This window comes from Dermacentor variabilis, chromosome 9 (assembly GCF_050947875.1).
Source record: "Dermacentor variabilis isolate Ectoservices chromosome 9, ASM5094787v1, whole genome shotgun sequence".
NCBI lineage: Eukaryota > Metazoa > Arthropoda > Arachnida > Ixodida > Ixodidae > Dermacentor > Dermacentor variabilis.
This window is the reverse complement of record NC_134576.1, coordinates 77,164,411-77,182,487: the sequence shown is the minus strand read 5'-3', so window position 1 is coordinate 77,182,487 and position 18,077 is coordinate 77,164,411.

Here is an 18,077-nt window from a genome sequence, read left to right as displayed (position 1 = left end):
ATATATTTGTTTTATTTTTCTCGCGTTGTGAAAATGTTTACGATGGCGGTTGGAAACTGAAGAAGTGGATGAGCTGGGCTTTTGGAGATGATGATGGTGAAGCGGGGAAGATGAAAGGCTCGAGGGAGAGGAGGATAGTAACTGAAAGATGAAGGGCGCTCTCGGAGAGGTGGAAGCTCTGCATCGGAAAACAGACTCGAGGCGTCCGCACGAGCTCGCCGTCAGCCGAGAGACAAATTGTCTTCCACTTTTCCGTGTCCCGTCGTCTTCGTTCTGTGACGCTGAAGAGTTTACCTCCGTCGTTCTCCCTGTGTGCAGTACGAGATCCCATGCGCGCGCATTCACAAAAGAAAAAGAAAGAAGGAAAGAAATTAAACCGAATCCTATCTGTTTCACCACGGGCCAGTCGACGATCTGCAAACGTATGCCTATGGAATGGACCTTTCCTTTGTTTTTTTGTTTTTATTCTTTCTCGATAGGAAATATATCTTTCTGTACCGTGCGCAACCGTACTTGATCGAAAGCGAAGGCAGCATGCACTTCCCGTGCGAGCATTGTGTCGACAATTTTCTACGCTACCAGGCGAACGATTGGGAAATAAAGTGTTGTCAAATTCATCGTGGCACTGGATCTGTTCTGTTAGGTTCTGTTTTGTTCTGATATGGATAGGGTGCCGTGAGAAACCAAGCTTGAAGAAAGCCCGGCTGTTCGCCATTGCTCTCCGCTATACAGCAACAGAAGTAAAAAGAGAAAAGAAGAACGAGGTATATTATGTAATCAATATCTCACTGGTATTTGTGCAGCTCAACAAATGCGAGATACACTTTAGAGTATATATGCTTTAACAAAGGAATACTCCTTGTGCTAACTCGTATTTCATAAATTAAATTCACCCCGAAAGAGAAATTAGGAAAGAATGTAACGTGTGCGATGGCATCATTGACATCAGACACATGCTGGCGGGCTGTCCCGCGACTCTCGCCGACCCCGAAGAAAAATGGCTTTACTGGCACAAGTTGATAACAAGCTCTTCATATCAAGATCAGCTACGGGCTGTCCAGAGGGTCCATGATGACGCCATAAGGCTCGGCCTGGCGGTGCCGACGTGGACGCGGCCCGCCTCGGTCTGAAAATACCGGGCTTCAGGACACTAATAAAGTTTTGTGAATGAATGAATGAATGGGAAGTTCGAACGAGCACGCCACTTCGGGCTGATTTCACAGCACAGCGAATACAACGCAGCTCCATGCAGTTCTCCCTGTTGTCCTGCTTCGTTTGCACGCCGATCGCAGTTGCACCACGCGCAGGCCACACAAGTACATGCGCAAACTGAATAAAGTTCTATTTTTTTTTCTATTGCGATAGCAAATACATGGATACTCCAGGCGCATTTCATCTGTCACCGTTGCCATGAGTATCCGTATAAAGTCCAAGGGCCACGTTCTCCATGAGCGAGTGAAAGCGCGCGAGAATGAGCCGCCGGTCACGACTCATCTCGCGCACGCAAGCGAGTAAATCGGGGAGGAGGCGCGCCGTCTTACGTCGCGCGCAAGGCTCCAGGAGCAGGGTAGCGAGAGGGCCACGGTCTACTCCGGCGGCCCGGGCGGCCGCGCGCTGTTGCGTTTCGCCTGCGACACGTGGTTTTGCCGGCGCGACTGCGGCGGGGCGGCAGACATTTTGGCCCGATCGTCGTCGCCGCAACGCTCCCCGCCAGGTGTTTCCAGGCGCGACTGCGGCGATGCGACCGCAAAGGATCACCCTCTCATTACAGTCATTGTGCCCGACCGGCAGCGCTACGACAGTGTGCTACGACATTGTGCTACGACTTTGTGCTACGACAGCGCTACGACAGTGTGCTACGACATTGTGCTACGACATTGTGCTACGACAGCGTTACGACATCGTACGTTCACGTGCTCGTCTATTGAGGGGTTCCTTCTTGCCCTCAACTGCGAGAGTATAAAGACAGCTGCCCCGGACGCCAAAAAGGAGGGGCTCCGATTTCTTCTGTTGAGTAAAGTGCTCTCCCGTCTCTCTACTTCGGTCAACCTGACCGCCAACTCTTTGCAATGTTAAAATAAACAAGTTGTTTTGTTGTTACCAGTCGACTCATGCTTTGCCGGGACCTTCGGATGCTTCCAGTTGTACCCCAGGCCGCCAGGCCAACGCTACCCTTGGGGCTTCCGACCCAGGTACAACCACGGGCGTCAGCGCCGAGTTCCCAACAGATCGTACCAGCGGTGCGATCCCAAACATCTGGTTGGCAGCGGTGAGATCGCCTCCGACTTCAAACAACTGTCTGCCAGCGGTGAGATCGCGACAACGGAGGCCAGCAGCGAAGAGATGCAGTTGACTGTATGCTGAGCAGCTCAACGACGATCCGGGAGCAGTGCAACGAGCCCTGTGTGACGACTGGTTGCCTGCAGCGGAACGACTGCGCGGAATTCCTGCCTGCGAGGTTTGGTGAGTGCGGGACTTTCTTCTTCTGAGCTTTGCCAGGCTTTTGTTAGTGTCAGAAACAGAGCTGGTAATTGTGGTTGTCGTTGCTGCCGGGTTAGTTTGCGGCAAGACAATAGTAAGCAGTAGAGAAAGCAGCATTCAGAGCAGCCATGGATTTGAAGTCGTTGCGCAAACCGAAATTGTTGGAGCTTGCAAGAGAGTTGGGTCTGAATGTCTCGGACAAACTCAGAAAACCAGAACTGCTAAGGGCTATTCTTGAGTTAGAAGCTGAGGATGACGAGCTGTCGGAATGCCTTGAGACTATTGAGGAGAGGTCAAAAAGACAGGAGCGCGAACTTAAAGAGCAAAAAGAGAGACAGGAGCGCGAACTTAAAGAACAGAAAGAAAAAGAAGAGCGTGAACGTAAAGAACAGAAAGAGCGAGAGCAACAAGAGAAAAAAGAAGAGCGCGAACACGCTTTGGAAATGAAGCGTCTCGAGGTAGAGATGGAACGCGCTCGTAATGGAAGTCAGGCACACGGTGCAGGAGAACGAGTATTGTTCAAAATGACTGACCTGATGCGGCCGTTTAAGCTTGGAGAGGACATTGGTTTGTTCCTGGTTAACTTTGAGCGAACGTGCGAGAAGCAGGGGTTCTCTCGGGAAACGTGGCCACAGCGCTTGCTCACGTTGTTACCCGGCGAGGCGGCCGACGTAGTCGCTCGCTTGGATAGAGAGGAGGCAGAGGATTTCGACACAGTGAAATCGAGTCTTCTAAAAAAGTACCGGCTGTCTGCGGAGGCGTTCCGTCGGAAGTTTCGGGAAAATGAGAAAGGCAAAAGTGAGTCATATACAGAGTTTGCGTATAGGCTTATGTCGAACATGCAGGAGTGGCTCAAAGAAGAGAAAGCGTTTGGTGACCACGATAAAGTTCTGCAGTGTTTCGGGCTAGAACAGTTTTATAGTCGGTTACCGGAGAACGTGCGATACTGGGTCTTGGATAGGCCAGACGTTTGTACGGTGGCTAAAGCCGCTGAGCTAGCCGAGGAGTTTGTGACGCGTCGGGCTCGCGGAGCTAAGGACGGTCAAAAGGGTGAATTTGGCTCGAAGTTTGAGAGGCCGAAATTCACGCCCATGAGATTAAAGGGGGACACGCGTAGTGAGGATGCGAGTGAAAGCAGTCCGACCAAACGTAAAGAGACGGCGGCAGCCAAACGCAGAAAGCGGTTCGAGATGAGGCGAGCGCGCGTTAGTTATACGTGCCAGAAGCCGGGTCACTTTTCGGCGCAGTGTCCGGAAACAACACCAAAAGTTGTGTTTTTTCAATAGGCAGCACTGACGAGAACATGAAGCTTCTCGAGCCTTACATGCGAGACCTCCTCGTGAACGGGAAAGAGTGCCGAGTGCTTCGAGATTCCGCAGCTACGATGGATGTAGTTCACCCGTCTTATGTAGAACCCCATATGTTCACGGGCGAGTGCGCGTGGATCAAGCAAGCCGTGGAAGCTCATAGCGTGTGTCTGCCGGTAGCAAAAGTGCTTATTGAAGGACCTTTCGGAGCGCTTGAGACAGAGGCGGCAGTGTCATCTATGCTGCCACCCCAGTACCCGTACCTATTTTCAAACAGGTCCGATCACCTCCTGCGCGAGAAGGGGCTTTTGTTTGGTGAAGCTAGTGTTCAGGCCTTAACCAGATCGAAGGTTCGGGAGCTCGCTGCAAAGGCGGTAGTTGCGGGGCCGACGTTATCAAACAACGAAAAAGGGTCAGAGGCGCAGCAAGCTGATATTCAGAGCACGCCCGAACTGAATAAACTTGAGTCTGTAACGTTAAAGGCGCCAGATACTGGAGAGGAAACGCCCGACACGGGAAAGTTAGAAGAGCTATCTACTGATTTGCTCATCGCGCCTACGTCAGACGGACTTGATAGGTTGCTAAAAGTCAGCCGGTCGGCTTTGATAGCCGAGCAAAAAAAGGATGGCAGCCTGGAAAACGTGCGCTGCAATGTCAAAGAAGGTATCGCCAGGAAAACTGCGCGTTTTGTGGAAAGAGGTGGAGTCCTGTACCGGAAGTATCTAGACCGCGAGGAGTGGAGTTCGATCAGCTGATCGTGCCTCAATGCTATCGTCAGGATCTGTTGCGCTTGTCACACGGGGGTTCGTGGTCCGGACACCTAGGAGTTAAGAAAACTAAGGACCGTCTCTTGCAAGAGTACTATTGGCCAGGGTGTTTTCGGGACGCAGACCATTTCGTGAGGACATGTGACACTTGTCAGCGGGTGGGCAAACCAGGGGACAAATCAAGGGCGCCGTTGAAATTGGTACCTATCATAACGGAGCCTTTTAGACGGCTCGTTATTGATACAGTGGGACCTCTGCCGGTAACAGCCACGGGGTACAGACACATTTTGACTGTGATCTGCCCAGCGACAAAGTTCCCTGAAGCAGTGCCGCTTAAAGAACTCAGCTCAGTTGAGATAGTCAATGCACTACTGTCCATATTTGCGCGAGTTGGTTTTCCTGCGGAAATCCAATCAGATCAGGGCACAGTGTTTACTAGCGCTTTGACGACAACTTTTCTCGAAAGGTGTGGGGTAAAGCTGCTACACAGCTCAGTGTACCACCCACAGTCGAATTCCGTTGAGAAGCTCCACTCCGTCATGAAGCGCGTGTTGAGAGCGTTGTGTTTTGAACATCGAACTTACTGGGAGCTGTGTCTGCCTGGGGTGATGTTTGCTTTAAGGACCGCGCCGCATGCAGCTACGGGGTTTTCGCCAGCTGAACTGGTGTACGGTCGCTCGCTTCGATCTCCGCTTCGCATGCTTCGAGAATCATGGGAAGGTAGAGGCGACGACCCAGTCGTGGTGGAGTACGTACTTAAGCTCCTCGAACGCTTAAGAAGGGCACAGGAGTTGTCAGGTGAAGCAATGACAAAGGCCCAGCAGAGGGCCAAGGTTTATTATGATCGGACAGCCAGGGCCCGTCGTTTTGAGGTGGGCGATGAGGTCATGATATTGCGCACATCGCTAAACAACAAACTAGACGTGCAGTGGGAGGGCCCAGCACGAATTGTTCAGAAACTGTCGGACGTTAACTACGTGGTAAGTCTGCCAGGAAAGCGGAAAGCACAGCAAGTTTACCACTGTAATCTGCTCAAACCTTATAGACAAAGGGAAGCAGTGGTGTGCATGATGGTAAACGTTCCTGAAGAGCTTCCGGTCGAGCTTCCGGGACTAGGCTCAGTGACGAACAGGGAAGACACCGGTCAAGTCATTAGTGACCTTATCAGTAAAGCACCGCTGTCGCCCGAGCAGAAAACCGAACTACACCAGCTATTACAAGAGTTTCAAGGTCTGTTCTCTGAGAGGCCTGGTAGGACTTCTGTACTTACTCATGATATAGAACTTACCTCCCCAGAGCCAGTACGATCCAAGGCGTATCGGGTGTCACCCCGCCAGAGCGATATTATGGAGGCTGAGGTAAAGAAAATGCTACAGCTCGGTGTTATTGAGGCAGGTGAGAGTGATTATACCTCCCCTTTGATTTTAGTTGAGGTACCGGGCAAGGAACCTCGTCCTTGCGTCGACTACCGCAGGCTTAATTCCATCACTAAGGATCAAATTTATCCGATCCCTAACATCGAGGAGCGCCTTGAGAAAGTTAGTAGCGCTCAGTTTATTTCCACCCTAGATCTTGTCAGGGGTTATTGGCAGGTTCCACTTACAGAAGAGGCTAGTAGGTATGCGGCGTTCATTTCACCAATGGGAACATTCCGTCCTAAAGTGTTGAGTTTTGGTTTGAAGAACGCGCCATACTGTTTTTCAAGCCTCATGGATAAAGTGTTGCGGGGACAGCAAGAATTCGCTTTACCGTATCTAGACGACGTAGCGATATTCTCCGCATCCTGGTCTGAGCATATGGCACACTTGCGGGCAGTGCTAACCCGCCTGCGTGAAGCGGGCTTGACAGTAAAGGCTCCTAAGTGCCAGTTAGCACAGGCCGAGGTTGTCTACCTCGGTCACGTGATTGGTCAGGGTCGTCGCCGCCCCTCTGAAATAAAGGTGGCCGCTGTGCGAGACTTTCCGCAACCGCGCACGAAGACCGATATTCGGTCGTTCTTAGGTGTCGCCGGCTACTATCAGAGGTACATCCCCAGGTACTCTGATATCGCGGCTCCCCTGACGGATGCTCTAAGAAAGACAGAGCCTCAAACAGTCGTCTGGGACGAGACAAAGGAAAGAGCTTTTAGCGCCCTAAAGAGTGCCCTAACAAACCAGCCTGTGCTACGATCGCCAGACTATACAAAAGGGTTCATTGTTCAGTGCGATGCTAGTGAGCGAGGCATGAGCGTTGTACTGTGCCAACGGGAAAAGGGAGAAGTAGAACACCCCGTCCTGTATGCTAGTCGTAAGCTGACCAGTCGTGAGCAGGCGTATAGCGCCACCGAGAAAGAGTGTGCATGTCTCGTGTGGGCCGTTCAGAAATTGTCATGCTATCTAGCCGGCTCGAGGTTTATCATTGAGACGGATCACTGCCCTCTCCAATGGCTGCAGACCATCTCTCCCAAAAATGGCCGCCTCCTGCGCTGGAGCCTCGCTTTACAACAATATTCCTTTGAGGTGCGTTACAAAAAGGGGAGTCTCAACGGTAACGCCGATGGCTTAAGTCGAAGCCCCTAACGTAGGAATCAGCCTCAAAATTGTTTGTTACTGATGTTTTTCTTCCTGAGGCAGGATTTTTTTTAACATATTGCTTTTGTTTAGTGTTTCAAAGTGATGATATGCTTTCTAGTGCAATTTTTCAATTTGTGGACGCGTTCTGAGTGATGCTAGACTACTGTAAGGAACTAGGCAGTGGTATAAAAAGGGGAAAGAGCCTGGCAGGGCTTAGTGAGGGTTGTGCCGTGCTTGCTGACTGAGCGGTTGAGTTTCAGCGTAGTTCTAACGCTTGCCGGGAACGAGAACAAAAATGTGAACTCTCCCGAAGTCACTTTGCAGTGTCCCGTGCGAACCTGAACAAGAGAACGAGGCCTTCTCTGTGCGCTGCGCTCAAGAAACGTCGAGGGACGCCCGACTTCGGTTATGAGCATCATCGAGCGACATCCCTCCGGACAGCGGATGCAGTCCCCTGTCCATCGGGATCTCCTTTCCCCGGCGGGGCGGTCTGTTGCGTTTCGCCTGCGACACGTGGTTTTGCCGGCGCGACTGCGGCGGGGCGGCAGACATTTTGGCCCGATCGTCGTCGCCGCAACGCTCCCCGCCAGGTGTTTCCAGGCGCGACTGCGGCGATGCGACCGCAAAGGATCACCCTCTCATTACAGTCATTGTGCCCGACCGGCAGCGCTACGACAGTGTGCTACGACATTGTGCTACGACTTTGTGCTACGACAGCGCTACGACAGTGTGCTACGACATTGTGCTACGACATTGTGCTACGACAGCGTTACGACATTGTACGTTCACGTGCTCGTCTATTGAGGGGTTCCTTCTTGCCCTCAACTGCGAGAGTATAAAGACAGCTGCCCCCGGACGCCAAAAAGGAGGGGCTCCGATTTCTTCTGTTGAGTAAAGTGCTCTCCCGTCTCTCTACTTCGGTCAACCTGACCACCAACTCTTTGCAATGTTAAAATAAACAAGTTGTTTTGTTGTTACCAGTCGACTCATGCTTTGCCGGGACCTTCGGATGCTTCCAGTTGTACCCCAGGCCGCCAGGCCAACGCTACCCTTGGGGCTTGCGACCCAGGTACAACCACGGGTGTCAGCGCCGAGTTCCCAACAGATCGTACCAGCGGTGCGATCCCAAACAGCGCGCACGCCCGTGCCGCGTTATCTTGAGAGCCATCTGCGGCGGGTCCTCCGCGCGCTGTGTTTTCGCGGCTTAGTTCGCGTTGGGGGGGGGGGGGATGCGAGACGCCACAAGAAGGTCAAAGCGCTCGCTACTGCTGCCGCACTTCCTCACTGCAGCGTTTTGGAAGTGAGTTTCCGCGATAATCGAGTGAGGTGTGTTCATGTTTGCTTGTGCGCGCGTGACGCCATGTTGGTTCATTCAGTTAGTATGCCTATGTTAACAACTTCATACGGCCGATAAAGCTACTATCCTTACTTCGTATAGCTAGCTGTCCAGTAATTTGCTATAGCAATCGATGCTTCTCCTTTCGGGCGAAACTGCGTCTTTTTTTTCGGCAGTTTTCTTGACTCGTGAGTCTATTTTCACCAGATAAAAGTGGCTTTGGCCCATACTTACTTCAAGAACACCGTGTTATAGTTGGTACACTTTTCATGCGTTAAACAAGGCGTCGCAAAGAGGGTCATTCGGAAATCTCTTGGCGGCTGTGTACAATCAATACTCAGGGCGTGGCACCGTGTGCTTGTTTCCTATGTGAACAACCAAGAATACAAAATAAGCTTAGTTTCACTTCGGCAGCTTGCACTACTGGGACCAGAAATGACGAAGTAAGAACAAGTCGAAGAGGCATGCAAAAATAGCCCCTTACAAAACACGAGCAAAAGTACATTGAAATAACAACAACAAAAAAGAAACACCGTTCATTTAATTACCGAAGCCACAATACGATATTTTCTCCGCACGTATAAAAGCGCGAGTACTGGACAGGCTTATGAAACGCCCGGAGAGTTTCAATACTCGGCGCTGCATTATAGACCGGCCGCGGAAATGCGTTGCGCGCGCAACAAAGGCAAAATCAAGCGAGCCTTTGTTTGTTTTGCGCGTACGTCCGCGATGCTGCCAGCAGGAGGCGGCAGTTGGCCCACAGAGTGCCGTTCAAAGGGCGATGGCCACGGGACAGGCCACGTGATCGATCGAGCCGGCCGCCGCTTCTAACAAAGAGAAACCAAGGAAGAGGATGGACGGATATGCACGTGTCGTTGGGGGAGCATATCTGCCGGGTGGCAGCGTCACTGACACTAATTCGCGCAGTTTGCGTTTGTGCCAACGCATTTGGTTGCTCACGCCTTACGCTTCTCTTTCCGGTTGGTAAAAATATTATTTATACTAGTTAATTTCCGTCCTGGAGGAACTATAGCCGAAGTAGAATATATATATTGTAATGTAGAAAATGAGCCGGTTACGCCGGCGCATCTCCAGCGAATGAAAGGCAACGAAGAAGTGCCGGTTAGTCAGGCGCATCACCAGCGCTTTACGCACGGGGCGGGTTCTGACTGCTCGCAGGGTTTTGTCTACCGCACCGAGTTCGACCTCTCACTCCTTGCGTACCCTGTCAATAAACACCTTGACAATATCTATACTAAGAATGAGCTGCCGTTAAGAAAAAAAATATTCGCAGATGTATGCAAACCTATGCAGCTGACACATCAAAGACAGACAAGCTATGCAAGTCAATTTACAGACCTTTTCATCGGGAGAGGAGGAAAGCGCGCGCGGCGAGCCTTTCCTTCTCTCTGGCTTGTGAGGGCCGGTGTGGCGCTGCGTGAATGTTTCCATCGTGTGCTGAGGAACAATTTGGAGATCTTTTAGGTCGCTCTCTGTGAAATTCACGCGATGTCAATTGATACAAGGTCCTTGGGGAACTGCTGCGTAGTGTTGCAAATGGATCGCAAGCCCCAAGGGTAGCGTTGGCCTGGCGGCCTGGGGCACAGCTGGAAGCACCCGAAGGTCCTGGCAAAGGATGAGTCGACTGCTAACACAACAACGTGTTTATTCTAGCATCGCAAAAGAGCGGCCGGTCAGGTCGACCGAAGTGGAGAAATGGGAGACCACGTTACTCGACTGAAGAAATCGAAGCTTCTTCCTTGGCGTCCGGGGGCAGCTGCTTTTATACTCTCGGAGTCGAGGGCAAGAAGGAACGCCTCGATAGAGGCGCACGTGACGGCGGCGCACGGACACGTTGTGACAAGAAATGACGTATCCGCCGGGCCGGCGCCGCTCAGACCTCCTCGCTTCACAGTTGGGGAGCTCCTCTCCCCGGCTGCCGCGCTTTGACAAGCGTGGCCACCAACATGCACACACACACACGCACACACACGAAGACACGTGGCATTGAAACATGCTTGGACGCACTTGGTGGGAGGCGTTGGGGCAGCGCTGAACTGGCCAAAATGTCCACCGCTGTGAACAAAGCCCCGGCGTCCGTTGCATCCGCGCCGGCTATACCGCACGTCGGAGGCGAAACGTAACAGTAGCCTTTCGGTGCAGCAGTGACTACAATAGGCAGGAATTTCTTTTGGGTACGGAAACCGACCACGTGCATCATCTTCTGCGCTGTCTGTGCATGCCGTGAACTATTTTGGCTTCATAGGTTTTCACTCGACGCAGAGAACAGGCGCCTATGAACAGCCAACATGAATTTGAAAACCTTCTCCCTATCCGATCGCTTGGCGTGGGAACTAAAACATAAGAGTGCATTCCCGTGTACTGCCAACCTAATGCAGCTCCGAAACAGGCGCCTGTCGTTACAAAATATTTCTGTCAGCCATCGGCATGGTTCTCGAACACCTGATGTCTAGTAGACTTGAAATCAATGCGCTATGTGTACGCTAGCCTTCAGCATGAGGCCGATGGCATTGCTCAACACAGCGATATCACAGCGGTTGGTAAACCAGCACGATACATGCTGTATACGATTTGTGCCTCGGCATTGTCTTTTAACCCTGGAATGCATCTATATCCAAGAGGAATCGCATAAAAAGTGCCCGATGGCTGTTTGTGGGGACAAAATTTCCGAAGTTAGGGTGAGTGCATCGTAGAGAAAGTGAGAAAAAAACGATAGCAAAAATTGTTTCTCGTCCTCTTTCCCGAAAAAGAAAGATGTTAAACGGACTAACGCCGCAAAAGGACCTATCTTGGTCATTCCGCATGCCTGGCCAATACGCTATATAGAGCAAACACAACAGGTACATAACCCAGCATCTACGACTACTTCGGACACTGGCGCTGTCCGCCGACGGCCATTCGACAAGTGTAGTTCACACTGCGAGGTACGCTGTTATTACTAATCAAAACTGTTTTATTTGTGGGCGGAAACCTTGTCCAACAAACGCAGTCACGCAACGTACCGACAAATGACAATTTGACCACTTGTCGAAGGAAACAGTAAGGTTCTAAAGTAGCAGCACGGTACCGAAGCTGTTGCCTACGATCGTCCCTTATGTTTCTTAATTATGCATTACTCCTAACACATAGTTTTGAAATAAAGGCATAATGCTGCAGTAAGGTATATTCGCATCCATCAGATTGTAGACTAAAACATGCGAACACGTCACGCTGGGTGCCCAGGGTTGCCAGATCGCTCCAACCACAGGTAGCCAAATTGGCCTCCCCAGTAGCCCAAATGTAGCCAAAGAGCTTTGTCTTTTTCTGAAGTCATTTCTTAAGCATACTGAAATAATTTTCGGCAAGAATACCTACATATTAGTTTTTCCACGCTTGACCACGCATGACCTGCGCTCGCATCGTCACGGAGGCCATGTGGCACGGAAAACAGATGCTGCACAAGCGCAAGAAGTTCATAAACGCTGGCATGCAGGCAAATTCATGATAAGGGAAATGCGGTCTTCATTGCCAATGCACTGCTTTATTTTTCCCAGGGCACCAAAAAATCACGAAAAGAACAACAAACAAATAGCACCGCGCACTAAACACGCTAAGCAATGACATCCATTCAGGCGTTCAGTGTTATTACTTACAGCTCTTGATAATTTCGCTTAACACCACACAATGCACTAAACGAAAAACTACAAAAAGTTGCAAGACAAAGTCTAACACAATAGATGGCGGTTGGTACGAAATTTAGTACGATGTATTTTATCTGCCCCTGGCCCTGGCGGGATCTCGTACTCGTCACTCTCTCACCTTGGCAGGGTTGGTCGCACTGCGCCTGCTCAATTATTACAATGACACGTGGGTCTCCGGTATTGTTCCCGAGCAGCGGAAGATCAGCCGCCCGGTTGTTCTCTTGAAGCCTGGAAAGACTCCTTATGAGCTTACCTCATACCGGCCAGTTGCATTAGCCAGCTGTGCTGGAAAAGTTATGGAAGGGAGGGTCCTGGTGAGGCTCGAATGGTTTCTGGAGAGAAATGATCTTTATCCGAACATGATGACAGATTTTCGATGGGGTCTTTCTTCGATTGACAGCTTCATTGACCTCGTTACGACAGTGGAACATGAAAAAACTTCGACGCCGACTCGTCGCCGCTGTTTTCATAGACATCAAAGGGGCCTACGACAACATCCCTCATGAAGCCATTCTCAATGCCCTAGGTGACTTGAGTTTTGGCGGTCGGCTCTACCTGTGGATTGTGAGCTACCTCAGCGGCCGTTTCGTTTACATGTCCACGCCTGACGGAGAGATTAATCTTCATCAGGTATGCCGTGGAGTTCCTCAGGGAGGAGTTCTCAGCCCAACGTTATTTAATGTGGCACTGATTGGCCTGGTGAGCGAACTTCCAGCTGACATCCACATCAGTGCATATGCAGATGACATCTGCATCTGGGCTTCTGGTACAACACGCCCGCAACTACGTGCGAAATTACAACGTGCTGTGTCATCTACTTCACGATACATACGGCGTCGGGGTTTGCTCTTGGCTGCTTAAAAATTTGCCGTGGTTGCATACACGCGCAAATCTGCCTGCCGCTACCCGATCTCCACTAACGGTGTTATAATACCTTATGTCTCCCACCACATATTCTTGGGCATTATCATTGACCGCGGTTTGTCACGGTCGAGGCATGCTAATATGTTGAAGAAAGAACTTAATCTGTTTTGCCATGTTCTTTGCTTCGTAGCAGGCATGAAATGGGGTTCCACGGAAGGCTCATTACTCCGAGTTTATCAGTCTCTATTCGTAGGTTACATTCGTTACAGCCTGCCGATACTCTCAAACTTGAGCATTTCCTGCTTACGGGCACTAGAGAGCGTTCAAGCGCAGGCACTCAAAATATGCCTCGGCTTGCCGCGGCGTGCCTCCAACAAAGGCACAATTGAGGAAGCCCGCGTATGCCCATTATCTGTATACCTGTCCCACGAACCACTACGTGTCTATTTACGCTTACTGACACGACACCATTTTCACCCATTGACGTCGGTTCTACATGAGAGGCCGGACAGCAGTTTCACAAGTGCACTCCGCTGCCATCTACCCCACATAACATCAGGCTATGCCCTTCCATATCACCCCGTCAAACCACCGTGGGTGATGGCATGCGTGCATGTCCCCGGCACACTAAAGAAATGATTGGTTCCCGTTAGCGGACTATAACAACTTCCTCCGGCATAGATCTGGTCAGAATACCAGACATATGTTCATGTTTACGCAGACGGCTCCGCGTTACCAAAGGCATCGACAGCAGCTGTGGTGACACAAGCCCAACAGATGACTCGAGGTTTCATTCTAGATCATAATTGTACATCAACCGCGGCAAAGCTTGTCACTACTCGGGAAGCGATTCGCTACATCTACGGGGAAAGATCTCAAGAGTGGTGCATTTTCTCGGACTCAAAACCCACGCTGCAAATTTTGGCATGCTTCCCGCGCCACACCGCATATCAGGTTGTGGCACTGCAGATCACTGAGCTACTTTCATGCGCTCAAGAAAAACACCATAGCATAGTTTTCCAATGGATCCCGGGACACTGTGGGCTCAATGGTAATTAGATGGCCGATGCTGCAGCACGGCGCGCCCACAGCAATGGCCTGCGAACTGTAGTGCCATTCTCCAGACCGGACATCACATGCCTCCTGTCGGAATTAATGAGGAGTGCGACGAAAAGATACTGAGCCCAGCCAAACGCTCGTCACGTCCGCCTTAAAAGGCTGGATCCCAATATGAAATTTCCTGTTTTGCGTGGAATTCCACGCCCCCATACATGCCTGATACACAGACTGTGATTAGGTGTCGCTTTCACGCGCAAATACTTGCACTTCATTGGACGGACAGACTCTCCGGACTGTTCAGTGAGTGGCATTGTAGAAACTATAGACCATGTACTCGTGGTGGGCCCTGAGTATGAGCGCGAAAGACTGCCAATGGCCGCTACCTTGAGAAATTTATACAAGAGACCAATGTCGGAGGACCTCTTGCTGGGCGCATGGCCACAGAGTTGGCAGACGATAGGGACAATGCGTGCTCTTTCACGTTTCTTAGGCGACAAGGGCCTGGACTTCACGCTTGTGATAACATTTATGCAATGTGCCCTTCACCTCGTTCCTCCCATTATCATCTGCCATTGTGACCCTTTTTCTTCCCCTCTTCCCCTTCTCTTACGTAGCGTAGCAGGCCAGATGCTTCATTTTCCTGCCGACCTCTCTACATTTTCGAATCATCAAACTACTTCTCTCTCTAGTACGATATATAGACATAAAAAGTATGCTATGATTAAGCATCACGAGCTTATTGCGAAGTGGAACGGCTTGGTGCATACAACATATCAGAGCTCAAACGGGACAAAAATTCTTGGCCAGGTTTAAAATCCTTACAGCAACCTCCGTTCCTGGCCAGGCCAAACTTCACGTGGAGGAGCGCTACCAATGTCTCGTTCGACATTCTATATTGGAAGTTGGTTGTAACGAGCGAAACCTGGCCGAGCACTCGTTCGACGGCGGCATTTCATACCGGTAGTGATAGCAAAAAGAGGAGGAGGGTTTGTAGATGTGTATGAAACGGAAGGCTGTGGTGGCTGTGGTGCAACGGAAGATGATATGTTCTACGTTGGCGTTGGAGCAGGGCAATTTGGGCAGGAATGGTCCGAGCGAATTGCCACGTGGGCGCAATGGGGTAGGCAGAAAATTCGGCAAGCTTCAGTTGGGTTAAGCTCGATGTTCTCCCTCCGTTCTGCCGCCGAGGTCACCCGCGGCGCACCGTCAACGAGAGCTAAAAGCATCTCGTGCTTAAAACGTAGGACGCCGAAAGCTCACATGTGGAGACAGCAACACTCTATGTTCGCTGGCGCGCGCGAGCAGGTAGCGTTAGTTGGCGGAGGGAGACGTGTTTCTGAGGCCAGCTTCTTTAATTAAAATTGTGAAAAGGACACGAACCTTGACCTTTTGACATGCATATGTGTTCTGTCACAAAGAACTTGCAAATTTTGTTTTTTTAGCATACGCGCTCAGTTTCTTTAACCTGCTGTCGTCTGCATTTTGATTCCAACGTACTTTTCATTCTTGCTTAACTATTTTTTAATTTTTGATAGAGGAAAAAGATGTAGCCTAAAATTAGCCACATAGCCAAAAGGAAAATTCTGATGCCAATTCGGACAAAAAGTAGCCCAATTTGGTTATTATTAGTAGCCCAATCTGGCAACCCTGTGGCTGCCCCGTCCGCCTCAATGGCTTAGAAGCTCCGGCCATGCTGACCTAAATCGCTTCAGTACAAGTCACAGAACTGTTTCCCACCTATACGACGCCACGTCATGCTAATTAGACCGCGCGGTGCGAAAACAACCACGACACACTGCCGCCGACCGTAAACCTGGCATAGAACACGAAGCGCTCAGCCAACCCAGCAGGCCGACTGTCGATTATGGCGCCACTTCGCACGCTATATGGCGGCGTGCATGAAAAAAAAAACTGTCTATACACATTTCGAAAATATTAGGCCTTGTTTGTCCATATTCCTGGCTGATCCCCAATGTGGAGCAAGAAAAACTCGATTGCAGAAACAAGAATTACGGATCACTGGTTTAAAACCGAGTAAAAGAGTACTTGTTTATTCGAGCGAGGTTCACGCAAGGTAACGTTTATTTTTAAATAATAGATAACCTCGTTTCGAAATAAAAATTCGGAAACCTGACGCAAGTTGGCTTGCTGGCAGTCCATGATTGATATTGGATGCCGAACACGTCGCCCCCCGACTCCGGCTTTCACCGTCACCGCACAGGAGTCGTCGTGGAAGTGCGCCAGACGTCTTCGCGCTAAAAGAAATAGTTATATTCAGGGAAAAAAATAACACATAGGAAGCGGCATAACAAGGTACAAAAGACGAAAGAGAAAAGGAACAAGAAAATTCGGCAGAGACAGTTAGGACTGCTTTTGTGTGGGAATGTGAAAGCATTAGATCGTTTGTAGACCTCCGAAATTCATGAACACGCTATTTTATACACTCATGACGTGGTGCCACCTCTTGCCCATTAGCTGCGCCGTCACGTGCCCAATTAGGCACGCGCTAGGCCACACCTTCCGTCGCTTCTCAGCCTTTTGGGTTATGAACGCTGCCCCTAAGCCGAGAAAATTATCAGACACCATCGACACCCCTGGGGTCACCTTACAGTGGTGCGCACCTCTAGGGAGATCTCCTGTTTAGCCTGCTACCACGCAACCGCCAGCCTGCCTTAGCCTGCCGCAGCCCGCAAAGCCATCTCGTGTGCCGCAGAGCAATCTGAGATGTGACGTGTACAATGACGCACACACTAGGCGCACTTTTAGTCAGCCAGAACCGTGGAGCCGCGGCGGCGTCGGCGAGCTCGTCTCAGACTCCAGAGACCGAGCCTCGATTCCCACCAAGACCAAAGTTTGCCAAATTTTGTTTTCAAAGCCAATAATCTGCATTGTTTGTAGGAACGTTACAACAAATTCGACGTCAATCCAAGCATTTTTGGACGGGTTTTTACCCGTTGCGCCGTACGCCAGTTTTCGTACCACCATTCGGTCACGCCGACTACATCGGATTTTCGCGTAATGGTGCATGTAATACTTTCGCATTAAAAAAAAATTTATGCGGATCCCACACACTATTGGAGCCGAAGTAAGCGAAGCTTTCTGTACTGTTTGCTTTGATTGACGATAACTAGCGGTGATGCTGACGGCGAATATTTACTTTCCTCGGCGTTTAGCGCAGAGAGTGGTGAGTTGATGGTAAATGTTGCCTTGCATGCCCCACTGCTGTTTATCTGCGTAGCACACAGAACACGCAACGCAACGAGAGTTGGTTGCTTGAGGCATTGTTTTGCGCCATCGTTTGAAGCCTCCGACAGTGTTAGTATTGCCATTGCCTCACAGGACACATGGCAGCGTGACAGAAGCGTTAAACTTTAGCTGAATTAGGAGAATGTACGTGCCGAAACCACAGTCAGATTATAAGGCACGCCGTTGTGGCAGACTACAAATTATTTTGACCCCCCCTGGCATCTTTAACGAGCGCCTGAACCGAGCGCCTTTGTATTTCGCACCCGTCGAAGTGCTGCTGCCGCGGTCGGGATCGAACCCTCGACTTCGAACAATGCCATAGCCGCAAAGCTACCACGGCGTGCTCAGAAGTGTTGAATTGAACTAAGACGCCTAGACTCTACGGTACTACGATGTTGCCTAGACGCCACGGGGCTTTAACGTGGCTTTGAGTCTGCACGTCGTGTGTCAGTTGTCCGCTTGACAAATTTTATATTTCTGAAACGGCAGAAACGTGCTCTACACTACCTTGAACTTAAATTTATCCAGTTTGTCCGCAATCGCTTTCCTGTCTAGTAGTAGCTAGAGCGCCTCAGGGACGCGCGTATCGAAGCACCCTGGTAATAGCGTTTCCTCGCCTTCTCACGTTTTCTTTTCCCTCTCCCACCCTCCCCCATGTATGCGAGTTCCGAGCGAAGAGTGCCAAGGTTGTTATTCACTCGTCTCGTGGATGCGCTGGGTCTACCTATTTTCTGCCTCCTCTCCCTACCTCCTCTCTAGCATTC